The sequence below is a fragment of the Scardinius erythrophthalmus genome (genome assembly GCF_964197995.2).
Source record: "Scardinius erythrophthalmus genome assembly, chromosome: 22".
Classification (NCBI taxonomy): domain Eukaryota; kingdom Metazoa; phylum Chordata; class Actinopteri; order Cypriniformes; family Leuciscidae; genus Scardinius; species Scardinius erythrophthalmus.
This window is the reverse complement of record NC_138242.1, coordinates 23,289,227-23,305,474: the sequence shown is the minus strand read 5'-3', so window position 1 is coordinate 23,305,474 and position 16,248 is coordinate 23,289,227.

Genomic DNA, 16,248 nt, shown 5'->3' with positions numbered 1-16,248 from the left:
TTATCACTTTGTGTTCATTCGCGCGTCAAAAGACGGCAGCGGTCAGAACTCTGGAGTACTTTGGACGGAGCGGGCGGTCTGACTAACAATAGCCAACTCCCGACATCTTTTGACAGCGTATCCGCACTTCATTCTGACCGCATGTACACCAGCTCCGAGGAGCTGTTTGGTACTGAAACCATTGTCAGTCAACAACATTCTTTTTTTGCAAGGATGTTTGAAATAGTTCGACAGAAAATAGCCTACTTCATTTGTCAGTAGGGCAATATGATTTTCGTTTATGTTGCTTAGAAATTTGAGTGATAGGCTTTGTCCTATAATTTGTTATTTATATTTCATAATTTTTTTTCTGTGGCATTTTTTTTTCTCTGCTGACAGTATAATGTTAAAATAGCATAATATTTATATTGACACGAACACAATTTTTGTATAGCATTTATAATTATTATAGGCTACTTAATCTCCTTCTTTCCGAGACTTTCTTTTAGAGACATTTGAATGTGAGATTATGGAAACGAGATCTAAATTTTGTGGACCCGTCAGGTCGGGAAATAAAGCGGGTGAACATCGAGTGTATTTTAAGCGGTTGCTGAATAGAACCGCGTGGGAGCGGGACAAAAAAAAAAAAAAAAAAAACAGTCCCGCGCAGACCTCCTTAAACCATAGGTGTGTATGTGTGTGTCCCGAATAAATAATAATAATAAAAAAGGAATAAAGTTAAAAAGTCGGACTGTAAGCGAATGAGGCATGATTGCTATTCACACCTTTATTAAAATGGCTGTAATCTGTTACCACAATAGTACTTGATCTGTTTAAAAGGTGTTAAATTAAAAATTAAAAATCAAAATTAAAATATGTCTAATCCAGTAATTATTTTTTTCTATTTTTGATCTGAGCACAATCAGAATGTTATGGATCTGTGAAGGAGAACTCAAATGCAGGATGACAATTAACAGCTTTATTGATAAACAGATGACACGACGAGGTAGGAGAAGGTAGCAATCCAAACAATAGGTAGATGAGACAATGCCAACAGCAGAGCAGCAGATGTAATGAGGTATCCGTAGGCTGGAGTGAAGATATGGCAGATCAGAGTGAGACCAGAGGTAACCAGCTAAAGCCAGACAGGAACTTCTTACAGCTTGACTTCTTACAGCTTGACACAGGCACGTGCACAGGTAGGGCTCAACCTGTGCAGAGCACATGCCCTTTTTGCCCTCACTCTCCGAAGTGCCCTTTTTTTAGTGGTGTTTTTTTTTTTTATTATTATTTTTTAAATCAATGCTATTGGTCATCCTTTACGTCTGTCTGTCTGTCTGTTTTACAAATATTTAGCCAATGAAAGTTCTTAAACCGAGCTTGTGTAAATCTTATTCGATCCTCAAGCTGTCAGTAAGCTGATAACTCCGCCTCCTCTATATTCACTGAATCAACTGAAGTTCCACAAGCAGCCGCACAGTAGACAGCAGCTGAACGAAGTTTTGCGAAGGGTAAATAAATATCTTGTTGTCTGAATAAGTACTAGGCTACTAAACATTATGTCTATAAAGGCATATATTTTATTTATTTGATGACTCACTGACTGAGACATGTGGGACGTCGCCTGAGAGAGAGGTCTAGGCTAGCATTTGCCATCTAGTCATAGCCAATACATAGCCTAACGCAAATAACTTAAATATCCTGTGCATACAGTAGTATTTCATCTTTTATAAAATGCGATTTTGGCCAAATGTATTTTACAACAGAAAAAACAAACTAGTTTGTAACCTGTTGATGAAAATGTAATGTGATACCGCCTGCGCCGTTTTAACGACGGACAAAAAAATGCACATTTGCACACATTCGCTGGTCAAAAACTATATATTGATAAGTAATACAACAACATATAATTTGTTTTTACCATCGGAAAATCATAACAGGTGCGCCCCCGCGCTGTTTCGTACTGGAACTTACACAAAGCGATCCTCATCACCTAGGTAACATATTTCTAAGAAATTTCTTCTTTGATTTATGATTGCTGATACACTTAATTTATTAACATTTAGAATAATCATGTTATGGTAATAATATTCAATTATAGTTAATTCAAGGCTGTTAATATGCATGTATTCGCTATCTAGCTAATTTTTTATCTATATTATTCTATACTCTCCGCTCATCCTCACATGTATAAAATGTAGTAAAACATGGTTTTACTACAGTAATGTTGTAGTAGTAACTAAAAATAAAATAAAAAAACATTACAGAAGATCACTGTGAAATCTTTATATTGTATCATGCAGAATGTAATTCATGATGTAATTCATTCCAAGGCTTCATTTATTTGATTCAAAATAAAGCAAAAACAGTAATATTGTGAAATATTTTTAGTGAATAAGAGACCTTCAAGAGACCAACATCCCTTGTCCTCCACAGCACAGTATCAAATTTTTGCCAGGTAGGCGGATACATGTTGGAAGGTATGGCTATAGTTTCTTATAATCTGGAATTGATTTGGACATAATTACTCAAATTATATTTCAAAATAGTTTGTCAAAAATACTTTACTCATTGCTCTACCTTCCCCTCTTCTCAATGTCATACATAATCATGGTAACCAAATAATACAAATTAGCTTATAAAATCAAACAGAATAGCTAAAAAAGAGAATATGAAGAGTTCAGATGCAAAAGCCTCTAAGTGCCATCTGAAAATTTCTTCTAGAATGATCATTTTTATCAAGCTCATATATTTAAGTTCAGTAATTTCACTTAAATGGCAATGAAAATGAGCTATTAATTGTCATTTAAGTGAAATTACTGAACTTAAATATACGAGCTTGATAAAAATTATCATTCTAGAAGAAATTTTCAGATGGCACTTAGAGGCTTTTGCATCTGAACTCTCTCTCTCTCTCTCTCTCTCTCTCTCTCTCTCTCTCTCTCTCTCTATATATATATATATATATATATATATATATTCTCTGCAAAGTTCATAAAAAAGTGCATAAAGTTCAATAAAAAAAATAGAATTTTTTAGCTATTCTGTTTGGTTTTGTAAGCTAATTTGTATTATTTGGTTAACATGTTTATGTATGAGTCAGGTATTTTTGACATATATTTCTATAAATGCAATTTAAAAAAGAGGGAGTACACAAGAGCAACAGAAGGTTGCTGTTGTATTTAGGTTAAGAGGCCCTTAAAACCCTGTTTATCTATATTATCTATATTATTATTATGGTTGTTATTAATCGTGAATAAATCTAAAGCTTTTGAGACTATTATTTTGTGTTATTGAATTTGTCATGAAGACGTGACCATTTCTTCCTTTTATGTAGGCTTACTAAATAATTTTGATATAAAAAAAGGGAGGGGGGTGCCCTTTTTCAGTTTCAGCACATGCCCCTCAAAAGGTCTGTGCACGGCCACTCAGGTATCTCAGGCTCAGAACAGGGCTGCTTGCTGGACAGGACTTGGACAGAACTGGACCAGGACTGGAACAGGGAAACAAGACAGAGCCAATGGCAGTAAACAGAGCACTAACAAACTTCTACAACAAAACACTAACGACTTAAGAGGAACGATACTGAGACACAGTAGTACTCTGTGGCTGTAGTACTCTCTGCCATTGGCTGTAAAAAGAGCACTAACAAACTTCTACAACAAAACACTAACGACTTAAGAGGAACGATACTGAGACACAGTACACTGTAAAAAAAAATCCCGTAAAAAAACGGTAAATCTCTGGCAGCAAAGTTTCCAGACGGGTTCTGTTAAATTACAGCAAATAACCATTTCACAAAATTACAGACAAAAACCGTAAAAATACAGAATTGACTTTATGGTCAAAATGAATTAAATTACAGTACATTACTGTTAATAATGTTTTATTAAACCGTGGAAAAACGGATAAATTATGTCAAATTACATAAAAAGAACATTTAACTTTAAGGTTAAACTGTAAATTTAGGGTTTTATAAAGTTATTTTATAATAATGCTCTGTCTATCTACAGTAATTATCTTTTAATATATAGTTTTTCTGTGTAAAATAACTATGAATATATGTATAAAAATGTAATAAGTACATACATTCAAATACAAAGTTTGTATATTTACAGTTTTAATTTTTGCAGATCCAGTTTCACAACTTTGACCAATCTCTAATTAAGTACTTAATAATAGCAAATGTACAGTCAATTTCTGTTAAATTAACTAACGTACAAGTACGGAATACCTGCACATTTACAGTATTACTCATTAAACACTGAACATCAAGATACGTGAATGATAGGAAATACAAGCTTAGTATATAATTTAGAACATGTAAAAATATCCACATTAAAAGACAATTGCTGTATGCCTTTATACTCTAATATAACTTATTTCAAACATTTACAATTACATTTTATCCAAAGTGACTTAAAATTAAGAGAACAATAGAAGCAACAAGTGCAGTGACAAGTCCCAGTTAGTGTAGCACAGTACACAATTTTTCTTTTTTTTTATTAAAACAAAGATTTAGTATTATTGGGTCAAGTGTTTATGAAAAGATGGATCTTTAGCAGTTTCTTGAAAATGTGTTGAGTTGGGCAGGTCATCCCACCAGCAGGGATCAGTCCAGGGAAAGGCCAGTGAAAGTGATTTTGTGTCTCTTTGGGATGATGGCACCACAAGGCGCCGTTCACTTGCAGAACACAAGCTTCTGGAGACACATAGATCTGAAGCAGTGAGTTTAGGTCTTGCTGCAGCATCTGGATCAGTTGCAGAGGTTTGACTGATGCTGGAAGGCCTGCCAGGAGAGCATTACAATAGTCCAGTCTGGATAGAACAAGAGCTTAGACAAGGAGTTGTGTGGCTCCGATAGGAAGGGCCGGATCTTTCTGATGTTGTAGAAGGCAAATCAGCAGGATCACACTGCAAGGATGGTTTGGCTGAAACCATAAGCAGTTCTGTCTTGGCAAGGTTGAGTTGAAGGTGAAGGTCATTCATCCAGCAAGAATTGTCCATCAGGTAGGCTGAGATAACCGTCAGATCCTCTGGCTGGAATGAAAGGTAGAGATATGTGTCATTAAGTGATAGGAAAAGTCATGTTTCTAAATGACAGAGCCTAGTTACACTACCAAAAAAAAAATGTGTGGAATCTAACACAATCGTGGTCTTACTGTAGTAAAACCAAACCTTGTACAGCTCCAGTGGCCTCACAAGGATCAAATGAATATTCACATGGGAAAATATACAGTATAAAACAAATTACATTTTCTGCCACTTTTAGTGCAATCATATGGAATCAGAAGACTCGGCCATTACAATATTTTAAATTACTTCTTCCCATACCTTGTTTGCCATGCCATGATCATTCTGCTTTCCACTTGACCTGAAATCACACACAAAAAAAAATATATATATATTTTTTTTTTAACAACTCAGTATTACATTTACACATGTAAGAATATGTTCCACTGCAAAACCTCAACTGACTATGATCTGGAAGCTGAGCAGGAAAGGCTAACAGTGGAGTTTTGAGCTGAGACACCTAAGTTAAGTTAGGGGTGTAGTTAACTTTCTGTTCATCTGGATCAATGCAATTTTCATAACCAATGATCAAAAGTATCCTATGAAAAAGGCTACTATGATGACCTCAGGTCATCCAAAATGTAGATAAGTGCATTTCTTCATCAGAACACAAACATTCTATCAACTTTTATTTTATAAGCCTAATATGCAAATGTATGCATTCTATAGCTAACGTTACGTGTTGGCAAGCAGATGCAGCCAGAATATGCAATTTATCATGTTGTGTTCATATTCTAGTCTCATGTGCTTTCCTGTATCATCAAGTACAGTAGGCCTATTTACTGAATTCGTTTTCTTAACGGTCTTGATAGCCACGTTAACCCTTACGAAAATTAACTATGATTTAACCACAAAGAAAAAAACAAACAAACAAACATGGTAGGCCTATTTGTAGTATAACTGTGGTTATTAAAAATGGTAATAAAATCCGTCAAAAACGTGGTTACTATAATTTTACTATAATTAAAACCAAGGATATTTTTTAAGATAACTTAAGAGTTTTCAGCTTCCAGATGGTGTTTCAAAATGTCCCGCCATTTAAGAGTGATTTACTGACAGATACTATCGCGTATTAACGAAGATTTTATACACAATTAAACGGACTTTGATATACAACATGTCTACGAAAGCTCGTTTTAGGTCTTTTGAGATGTGGGTTCAACTGATCTTTCTTAAAACAGATGGAAAATGTTAAGACGCATGCTACATTTTCAGTGTTTTGAAAACACTGATTGCTGCTGATTGAAACACCCTCCTGCTCTCGCCTGTTAACTGAACATCATTTAAGAATGCTAACGTTAGCTTGAAAACTGTAAACTTAACACAAATGTAATATAAAATATCGTTCACATGTAACTTAGGATAATGAGACTCTTACCTCAGCCGGTGATCGGTTGGCATGATGTCCGCCGTGACGAACAAAGCTCACTGAAAAGGGCGTTATTTCCGAAGAATCCAAACGACTGACTGACAACAGAGATCCTGCTCACGGCTGCTTACGGCTGCTGTTGACGAATACGATTGCTTTGAACCACTGTTGATCTCACAATCCACTTCACGAGAGTAGACTGAATTCAAATCTCCCGCTTGCCCAAACTCGACTGATCAGCGTTAACCGTTGTGGGCGGGAGTAAACAGCGGAAGTGAATTTGAATCTGCGTCATCGCGCGCGCACACACACAAAGCCCTGAATGTGAAGCAACGGAGATTTGGAAAAATATTCATAAAATATACATGAAATTATGGGAGAATAAGACAATGAAATAATGATCAAAATGAGTATAAAATAAAATGTGAAATAAAAAATAATTCAATACAGGCCTACTGTAGCCTATGTAGGGTACTGTATGTACAAAAACTATTATTTAACCTAAAAAAACTCACTTTAACCCCCACATGCTTAATAATCTGTAAGGAAAATATATTGAAAAGATGCTGATTTCCGCAGTTATACCTTCTTTTCTTTGTTTTCTAATTTCACAGAAAAAATCTGTAAAATATTACTTAATAATGTCTGTAAAATTACACATAACTCTGTAAAAATACAGACAAGTTCTTTTTAAAAAACGTAAAATTGCTGTAAAACCAAAATACAAGCAATTACCTGTAAATTTAACAATGGACCTTTAAATTACAGCAAATGCCTTTTATTTTACAGATATTTGCTGTATAATGACAAAACGGTAAAATTCTGTAAAAATATACAGACAATTACCTGTAAAATTACACTTTTTTTTTACAGTGTAGTACTCTGAAGTACAACACTTAACGAACTGGCAAACACAAGAGGGAAAGAGCGAACATATAAAGGGAGCTAGGAACATGAGGAACAGGTGAGCACACTCAGACAAACAAGGACTTAACGAGACGACAGGTGCCAACACTCAAACAAGGACTCAACTAAACAAGGGGCGTGGTAACAGGAAACAAGGAGGAAGGGACAGAGGAGCACATGGCAAACACAAACAAAGACACAACCATGTGTTAAAACACAACGTAAACATAGAAACATTAAACAGAGACAAGACAGACAACGCTGCCAGGGCAGAACCCTGACACAGAAAATCAGAAAACCCATCATTATTCGTTTTTTCATTTTAGTTCAGGAATGGAAAAACAAGTCGTTTTTCATCTTTTTATTTTTGGTTTTAATTTGAAAAAACGATTGAACGAATGATCCACGGACTGTGACGACCCATCATATTCCGCGATCATAGGCCTATATAAGAGTATTTAATTTGTATCCATAGGCCTACTCTGTGTAGCTGGCCCCCCATCTACTGGCTAAAAAAAATATTGGCCCGCGGCCAAAGTTACTTGCCGACCCCTGCCTTATCGCATCGTAAAATGACTTAATGTGGTGATCAATGTATAATTTCACTGTAATAAAAGTATTATCACACTTTAATAAAGGTATAATTACACATTTATATTACACTGTAATAAAAGTATAATTGCACAATGTATTACATTGTAATAAAGGTATAATAACTAGGGCTGTCAATCGATAAAAAAAATTAATAGCGATTAATCGCATGATTGTTATGAGTTAACTCGCGATTGATCGCAATTCATCTCACATTTTATATTTGTTCTAAATGTACCTTAATTTAAAACTTTTCAAGTTTGTAATACTCTAAATCAACATGGGCATGGATAAATATGGATGCTTTATGCAAATGTATGATTATTATTGAAACCATAGTCAACATAGAGCATGAAGACAAGACATGTTTCAAAGGTCATAGATGTTTTTCAAAGAACTTGTTCATGTCTATTAGACACATGTAGAAAGAACAAAGAAATACCAGATTCTAATTATTCTCTTTCTTTGCACTGAGCAATTTACTAACACAAACATGCTTAGATTTTTGCATGACAGGGCAGCTCTTCTGAAAATGCTAAATGTACATTTATTATTTATTATAGTTTGTCTGTCTCTGTGCCCATTTTAATGAAGCTAAATTCTGAATAAAACTGGTTTCATTGATTTTACTGTTTCTTTTGTCAAACAACGGAATGAATATGAAATAGTGACTGAAATGCAACCCAATAAACATAACCAGCTCTCCCTTCCAAGACGTTAATCTGCACAAAAATCCTGATAATCGAGCCGTCGTCTGATGAAATCGAATACACGATAAAGACAATATTTGTGTTGTGATTTCGGCTATACTTGCATGTAAAATTAGAGAAGCAACATAATATCTGTGTTTAACTGAATTAAAGATACTACGAGACGCAGAGAGAGAGAGAGAGAGAGAGGTGCGCGCGCGTGCTGGGAGAGCAGTACCGGCGATTCTCAGAAACTAAATAAGGTTTGGGCGCTTTTTTGAAGGGAAAAAATGGCTAAAGGGGTCTGCAATGTCGCTAAATTGGCAAGACTGTGTATCTCCATTTCTTCAACTAGGGGTTGGGCCACGGGTCAAACAGAAAATATACCCTGCGTTGATCAGCCGTTAAAAAAATTTGTGCCGTTAATATGATTTTGTGTTAACGCGTTATTATAATTGCGTTATAACGCGCTAACTTTGACAGCAATAATAATAACACAATATATTATTAAACTGTAACAAAGGTATGAGTACACAATGTATTATTACACTGTAATAAAGCTATAATTACACAATGCATTATTACACTGAAATAAATGTATTTAAAACACTGTAATAAAGGTATACTTGCACAATGTATTATTACACTGTAATAAAGGTATAATTTCAAGGTATAATAACAGTGTATTATTGTAATAAAAATATAATTTCACAATGTATTATTACACTGTAATAAATGTATAATAACACAGTATATTATTACACTGTAATAAAGGTATAAGACAATGTATCATTACACTGTAATAAAGGTATAATTACACAATGTATTATTACACTGTAAAAAGGTATAATTTCACAATGTGTTATTACACTGTAATAAAGGTATAATAGCAAAATATATTATTACACTGTAATAAAGTTATAATAGCAAAATATATTATTACACTGGTATAATAACACAATGTATTATTACACTGTAATAAAGGTATAATTTCACAATGTGTTATTACACTGTAATAAAGGTATAATTTCACAGTGTATTATGGGACTGTAATAAAGGTATAATAGCACAGTGTATTATTACACTGTAATAAAGGTATAATTTCACAATGAATTATTATATTTTAATAAAAGTAGAATTTCACAATGTATTACATTGTAATAAATGTATAATAACACAATGTATTATTACACTGTAATAAAGTTATAATAGCAAAATATATTATTACACTGTAATAAAGGTATAATAACACAATGTATTATTACACTGTAATAAAGGTATAATTACACAATGTATTATTACACTGTAATAAAGGCATAATGACACAATGTATTATTACACTGTAATAAAGGCATAATGACACAATGTATTATTACACTGTAATAAAGATATAATGACACAATGTATTATTACACTGTAATAAAGGCATAATTACACAATGTATTATTACACTGTAATAAAGGTATAATGACACAATGTATTATTACACTGTAATAAAGGCATAATGACACAATGTATTATTACACTGTAATAAAGATATAATGACACAATGTATTATTACACTGTAATAAAGGCATAATTACACAATGTATTATTACACTGTAATAAAGGTATAATGACACAATGTATTATTACACTGTAATAAAGATATAATGACACAATGTATTATTACACTGTAATAAAGGCATAATGACACAATGTATTATTACACTGTAATAAAGGTATAATAACACAATGTATTATTACACTGTAATAAAGGCATAATGACACAATGTATTATTACACTGTAATAAAGGCATAATTGCACAATGTATTATTACACTGTAATAAAGGCATAATGACAATGTATTATTACACTGTAATAAAGGTATAATTACACAATGTATTATTACACGGTAATAAAGGCATAATGACAATGTATTATTACACTGTAATAAAGGTATAATTACACAATGTATTATTACACGGTAATAAAGGCATAATTGCACAATGTGTTATTACTTTGTAATAAAGGTATAGTGACAATGTATTACACTGTAATAAAGGTATAATTACACAATGTATTATTACACTGTAATAAAGGCATAATGACACAATGTGTTATTACACTGTAATAAAGGTATAATTACACAATGTATTATTACACGGTAATAAAGGCATAATTGCACAATGTGTTATTACATTGTAATAAAGGTATAGTGACAATGTATTACACTGTAATAAAGGTATAATTACACAATGTATTATTACACTGTAATAAAGGTATAATTGCACAATGTATTATTACACTGTAATAAAGGTATAATGACACAATGTGTTATTACACTGTAATAAAGGCATAATTACACAATGTATTATTACACTGTAATAAAGGTATAATAACACAATGTATTATTACACTGTAATAAAGGCATAATAACACAATGTATTATTACACTGTAATAAAGGTATAATTACACAATGTGTTATTACACTGTAATAAAGGCATAATTACACAATGTATTATTACACTGTAATAAAGGCATAATTACTCAATGTATTATTACACTGTAATAAAGGTATAATTACACAATGTATTATTACACTGTAATAAAGGTATAATGACAATGTATTATTACACTGTAATAAAGGTATAATTACACAATGTATTATTACACGGTAATAAAAGCATAATTACACAATGTATTATTACACTGTAATAAAGGTATAATTACACAATGTATTATTACACGGTAATAAAGGCATAATTGCACAATGTGTTATTACATTGTAATAAAGGTATAGTGACACAATGTATTATTACACTGTAATAAAGGCATAATGACACAATGTGTTATTACACTGTAATAAAGGTATAATTACACAATGTATTATTACACTGTAATAAAGGTATAATTGCACAATGTATTATTACACTGTAATAAAGGTATAATTGCACAATGTATTATTACACTGTAATAAAGGCATAATGACACAATGTGTTATTACACTGTAATAAAGGCATAATTACACAATGTATTATTACACTGTAATAAAGGTATAATTACACAATGTATTATTACACTGTAATAAAGGCATAATGACACAATGTGTTATTACACTGTAATAAAGGCATAATTACACAATGTGTTATTACACTGTAATAAAGGCATAATTACACAATGTATTATTACACTGTAATAAAGGTATAATTACACAATGTATTATTACACTGTAAAGGCATAATAACACAATGTATTATTACACTGTAATAAAGGTATAGTGACACAATGTATTATTACACTGTAATAAAGGCATAATGACACAATGTGTTATTACACTGTAATAAAGGTATAATTACACAATGTATTATTACACTGTAATAAAGGTATAATTACACAATGTATTATTACACTGTAATAAAGGTATAATTGCACAATGTATTATTACACTGTAATAAAGGCATAATGACACAATGTGTTATTACACTGTAATAAAGGCATAATTACACAATGTATTATTACACTGTAATAAAGGTATAATTACACAATGTATTATTACACTGTAATAAAGGCATAATTACACAATGTATTATTACACTGTAATAAAGGTATAATTACACAATGTATTATTACACTGTAATAAAGGTATAATTACACAATGAATTATTACACGGTAATAAAGGCATAATTGCACAATGTGTTATTACATTGTAATAAAGGTATAGTGACAATGTATTACACTGTAATAAAGGTATAATTACACAATGTATTATTACACTGTAATAAAGGCATAATGACACAATGTATTATTACACTGTAATAAAGGTATAATGACACAATGTGTTATTACACTGTAATAAAGGTATAATAACACAATGTGTTATTACACTGTAATAAAGGTATAATTACACAATGTATTATTACACGGTAATAAAGGTATAATTACACAATGTATTATTACACTGTAATAAAGGCATAATTACACAATGTATTATTACACTGTAATAAAGGTATAATTACACAATGTATTATTACACTGTAATAAAGGCATAATGACACAATGTATTATTACACTGTAATAAAGGTATAATTGCACAATGTGTTATTACATTGTAATAAAGGTATAATGACAATGTATTACACTGTAATAAAGGTATAATAACACAATGTATTATTACACTGTAATAAAGGTATAATAACACAATGTATTATTACACTGTAATAAAGGCATAATAACACAATGTATTATTACACTGTAATAAAGGTATAATTGCACAATGTGTTATTACATTGTAATAAAGGTATAATGACAATGTATTACACTGTAATAAAGGTATAATAACACAATGTATTATTACACTGTAATAAAGGTATAATAACACAATGTATTATTACACTATAATAAAGGTATAATGACACAATGTATTATTACACTGTAATAAAGGTATAATTACACAATGTATTATTACACTGTAATAAAGGCATAATGACACAATGTATTATTACACTGTAATAAAGGTATAATGACACAATGTATTATTACACTGTAATAAAGGTATAATTACACAATGTATTATTACACTGTAATAAAGGTATAATTACACAATGTATTATTACATTGTAATAAAGGCATAATGACACAATGTGTTATTACACTGTAATAAAGGTATAATTACACAATGTATTATTACACTGTAATAAAGGCATAATGACACAATGTGTTATTACACTGTAATAAAGGCATAATTACACAATGTATTATTACACTGTAATAAAGGTATAATTACACAATGTATTATTACACTGTAATAAAGGTATAATTACACAATGTATTATTACATTGTAATAAAGGCATAATGACACAATGTGTTATTACACTGTAATAAAGGTATAATTACACAATGTATTATTACACTGTAATAAAGGCATAATGACACAATGTGTTATTACACTGTAATAAAGGTATAATAACACAATGTATTATTACACTGTAATAAAGGTATAATTACACAATGTATTATTACACTGTAATAAAGGCATAATGACACAATGTGTTATTAAACTGTAATAAAGAGATATTATAACACAATGTATTATTACACTGTAATAAAGGCATAGTGACACAATGTATTATTACACGGTGATAAAGGCATAATTACACAATGTATTATTACATTGTAATAAAGGCATAATGACACAATGTGTTATTACATTGTAATAAAGGTATAATTACACAATGTATTATTACACTGTAATAAAGGCATAATTACACAATGTGTTATTACATTGTAATAAAGGTATAATTACACAATGTATTATTACACGGTAATAAAGGCATAATTACACAATGTGTTATTACATTGTAATAAAGGTATAATTACACAATGTATTATTACACTGTAATAAAGGCATAATGACAATGTATTATTACACTGTAATAAAGGTATAATAACACAATGTATTATTACACTGTAATAAAGGTATAATTACACAATGTATTATTACACTGTAATAAAGGCATAATGACACAATGTGTTATTAAACTGCAAGGTATAATAACACAATGTATTATTACACTGTAATAAAGGCATAATGACACAATGTATTATTACACGGTAATAAAGGCATAATTACACAATGTGTTATTACATTGTAATAAAGGTATAATTACACAATGTATTATTACACTGTAATAAAGGCATAATGACAATGTATTATTACACTGTAATAAAGGTATAATAACACAATGTATTATTACACTGTAATAAAGGTATAATTACACAATGTATTATTACACTGTAATAAAGGCATAATGACACAATGTATTATTACACGGTAATAAAGGCATAATTACACAATGTATTATTACACTGTAATAAAGGTATAATAACACAATGTATTATTACACTGTAATAAAGGCATAATGACACAATGTATTATTACACGGTAATAAAGGCATAATTACACAATGTGTTATTACATTGTAATAAAGGTATAATTACACAATGTATTATTACAGTGTAATAAAGGCATACTTACACAATGTATTATTACACTGTAATAAAGGCATAACGACACAATGTGTTATTAAACTGTAATAAAGGCATAATGACACAATGTATTATTACACTGTAATAAAGGTATAATTACACAATGTATTATTACACGGTAATAAAGGCATAATTACACAATGTGTTATTATATTGTAATAAAGGTATAATTACACAATGTATTATTACACTGTAATAAAGGGATAATGACAATGTATTATTACACTGTAATAAAGGTATAATAACACAATGTATTATTACACTGTAACAAAGGTATAATTTCACAATGTATTATTACACTGTAATAAAGGTATAATTACACAATGTATTATTACACTGTAATAAAGGAATAATGACAATGTATTATTACACTGTAATAAAGGTATAATAACACAATGTATTATTACACTGTAATAAAGGTATAATTACACAATGTATTATTACATTGTAATAAAGGCATAATGACACAATGTGTTATTACACTGTAATAAAGCCCAAGTAGCCCAAGACTGGTTGCCCACTGAAGCTAAGCAGGGCTGAGCCTGGTTAGAACCTGGATGGGAGACCTCCTGAGAAAACCAGGTTGCTGCTGGAAGAGGTGTTAGTGAGGCCAGCAGGGGGTGCTCACCCTGTGGTCTGTGTGGGTCCTAATGCCCCAGTATAGTGACGGGGAAACTATACTGCCAAAAGAGCACCGTCCTTCGGATGAGACGTTAAACCGAGGTCCTGACTCTCTGTGGTCATTAAAAATCCCAGGATGTCTTTCGAAAGAGTAGGGGTGTAACCCCGGCATCCTGGCCAAATTTGCCCAGTGGCCTCTGTCCATCATGGCCTCCTAATCCTCCCCATATACTGATTGGCTTCATCACTGTCTCCTCTCCACCAGTAAGCTGGTGTGTGGTGGGCGTTCTGGCGCAATATGGCTGCCGTCGCATCATCCAGGTGGATGCTGCACATTGGTGGTGGTTGAGGAGATTCCCCCCTTCTATGTAAAGCGCTTTGAGTGTCGAGAAAAGCGCTATATAAATGTAATGAATTATTATTATTATTATTATTAAAGGTATAATTACACAATGTATTATTACACTGTAATAAAGGTATAATTACACAATGTATTATTACACCGTATAAAGGTATAATTACACAATGTATTATTACATTGTAATAAAGGCATAATGACACAATGTGTTATTACACTGTAATAAAGGTATAATTACACAATGTATTATTACACTGTAATAAAGGTATAATTACACAATGTATTATTACATTGTAATAAAGGCATAATGACACAATGTGTTATTACACTGTAATAAAGGCATAATTACACAATGTATTATTACATTGTAATAAAGGCATAATGACACAATGTGTTATTACACTGTAATAAAGGTATAATTACACAATGTATTATTACACTGTAATAAAGGTATAATTACACAATGTATTATTACATTGTAATAAAGGCATAATGACACAATGTGTTATTACACTGTAATAAAGGCATAATTACACAATGTATTACATTGTAATAAAGGCATAATGACACAATGTGTTATTACACTGTAATAAAGGTATAATTACACAATGTATTATTACATTGTAATAAA